The following is a 3,277-nucleotide window of genomic DNA, read 5'->3' on the forward strand; positions in this document are numbered from 1 at the left end:
ATACATACATACACATATACATACATACATATATATATATATATATATATATATATATATATATAAAATCTATGCAAAAGAGTCAGATTACACAAACTGCCCTGGAAAGGGGAAGGGAGGAAGTCAGCTGAATGATTCTCTTCATGGAGGGCAACCAGGGTTTTATCCTCTAGAAGGTTTCCTTCTTCAAGAAAGTAAAGTTTTCTAATTTTGTGGCTGATTATGTCATATCTATTCCATATATGGTAACCACTGAGGTCACTCTGGCTTCAAAACCACCTGAGAAAGCATAAATCTGGACCCATCCCTAGGCACTAAAGCATACACACAACTCACCTTGGCAAAAGTATTTTGCAAGGCACTTTAAAGATTCTCCCTTGTTATTTTACTTGAAATTTGATTCTTGATTCTCATAGACAAGTATTCAATCAACAATTGGGATTTTTACTTATTATTAAATCTATGGTTATAATTTATCATTAAAATACTAAGTATCCAATCAGATTACATGCAGATGTGATAATACATGTATAACCCAGATCAAATTGCTTGACAGCTCCAGGAGTTGAGAGGAAAGGGATATGAATCATATAATTTTTTATAATTTATGTGGAAATTTATTATTACATTTAATTGGTAAAAATAAAGCATCTTTATCAAAACAAAAGGATTCCTTGCAGATGATATAGTTCTAAAAAGGCATAAAGCAATGAATATAAACTGATTAAAGTTGCTTAATTAGGTTATTTTTTACAGAGAATAGGAATGATAGAAGGGTCAATCTGCTGAAAAAGATAAGACAGAATAATATCACTTGTGCATACAGAGAAGGGTGACCTCTTCACCTGAAACCAGTATAAAGGAGGAGATAATGGCAACAAGCATGAGTGATGTGAGATGAAGAACAAATAAGAGGCAATGCTCACCAAAAAGCCTCAGTTTTTTAAAAATTAAAATATAAGCCAAGTTATCAGCTGAAGGGGTTGGGGAGAGTGGAGGTTATAGGAAGTTTGAGAAGGTTTAAAAGGTTTGGAAAGTTACTGTAGTGACTGGGATAATAAATAGATTAGAGAGATATAAAAAGAATGCCTTGCTGCAGTGAGGGGCCAGCTAGGATTATATAACATGAACTTGTAGTGAACATCATCAGCACAATTTCCTGATTTTCTCCAGCTTTAATCAGCAGCACACAAGCAAAGGCAGTGGATGATGGTAGTAATTCAAGGTCAGATCTTGAAAGAACAAGATTTTTCAATAGGATAAAAGGACAAGTCCTCAAGAGAAGATAGTGTAGAGTTGAACAGGTTCACCACCAAGAGGTCAACACAAGGAAGCAAAGAAAGTGAAGCCAGTTCAAAGGCGATAGCACAGGAAAGAACTGAGGGTAAATTTAGTAGGATAACAAAAAAAAAACAGGATTTGGAACTGTAAGGAAGAGGGAAAAGTGGAATGACCACAGATTATCATCAGATAAAGAAATTTCAGAGTTCATGAACATGTGGAACACTTGTGGGTAAGAGCAAAATCAAGAGTATTACCATATCTGTGTGTAGCTGAGGTGGGATAGAGGAGGAAGGTGAGGAATTTCTAGGAAACGAGGAAGGTGAGGAATTGGAAGGTTAGAGTGTTTGAGGGAGTATAAATATATAGTTTGAAATCAACTAGTATAAAAGCAAGAGTTAGAGAGGCAAGACCCTGACTCAAGCTCTGACCTCGCTGAGAAGAGAAAGCGAATGTCCTGGAGGTCTGTAGATAATAGCTATCAGAATCTTGATTGAGTGATACATTTCGATTGAATGAAGCTCAAAGAAAGAGAGGATGCTACTGAGTTAAAGTATTAGAGAAGCAGTCTGGAAATAGCAATGAGGAGTAAGGAGTTATCCAAATCTCTCACCATAACCAGTTAGTTGTGAAGCATGATAGAAAGTGCAAACATTGCTGGACAGGGTAGTCATGGAAGCTGGGTCATGAGAAGTAAAGTAGATCTCATTGAATGAAAGGACATCAGTTGGGCAAAAAAGGAAAAGTTTTAAGGTGAAATCTATTTTATTACCTATAGAACATGCATTCTATAGAGTTGTGATGGTGAACCTATGGCATGTATGCCAAAAGGAGCATGTAGAGCTCTCTCTGTGGGCACCCTGCAGTTGCCTGCCAGAGTTTGTTACTAGAAAGCCAGAGGGACTCAGGGCAGAGCTCTTCCCCTCTCCCTCTCCATTCACCTAAGGACATTCCTCAATTCACCCACCCTTCTGCCCAACAGCCCAATGGGAGCACTTCCACCCTCCCCTGTCTGGGATAAGGTGGGCAGCTCACATGCTGTGTGAGGATGCTGTCCTGATAGCAACCTGTTGAGTCTGTGGTGAAGATGATTCCTGTGGTGGGATTAGAGAGGAGTTAGGTTTGAGGCAAGCAGAACTCTGGGGTCACTCTCCTGTCCCTCTCCAGAGCCTCTCATCAGCCACCTTTCTGCCAGCAACCCAATGGGAATGCTTCCTCCCTTCCCTGTCTGGGGTAAAGGCAGATGTGCCCTAGGGAGTGGGGTGGGGCTGGAGTCTGACACTCTATCTCTAAAAGGTCCAGCATTACTTCTATGGAGCACAGTGTTTAGTTTGGGTAGCTAGAGTAAGAGGTTAGAGAGTACTGAATTGAAGGAATGGAAGTAAAGGAGTAATCAGTAAGGGAAGGACCGTCTATCATTTCTTATGGCCCAGTAGTATTACATTACATTCATTTGCTAAAATTTGTTAAACCATTACCCCGTTGATAGATACCTCCTACCTTTCCAGTTCTTTAACACCATAAAAAGAATCACTATAAATATTTTAGGGGGGCAGCTGGGTGGCTCAATGGATTAAGACCCAGGCCTAGAGATGGAAAGTCCTGGGTTCAAATCTGACCTCGGACACTTCCTAGCTGTGTGAGCCTGGACAAGTCACTTAACTCCCTTTGCCTAGTCCTTACTACTCTTCTGCATTGGAACCGATACACAGTACTGATTAGATGGAAGATAAATGTTTTAATAAAAACAAAAATAAATAAATATTTATATACATTTATATACATATATATTTATATTCTTTCCTTGATTTCTGTGAAGATCTTAATGTTACAGATAAGAAAACTGAAGTCTGTGGACATAAAACCGGAAAGATTGTAATTATAGATCGTGTTGTCCAAAGACCTGCCTAGCTAAATTCAAAGACACTAATCACCAAACTGGTTTCAAAGTAATAAAATTTTTGGCTATCACAGCACTTAAAAGATCATCTACTGA

Source organism: Gracilinanus agilis, chromosome 6 (assembly GCF_016433145.1).
Source record: "Gracilinanus agilis isolate LMUSP501 chromosome 6, AgileGrace, whole genome shotgun sequence".
NCBI classification, from domain to species: Eukaryota; Metazoa; Chordata; class Mammalia; order Didelphimorphia; family Didelphidae; genus Gracilinanus; species Gracilinanus agilis.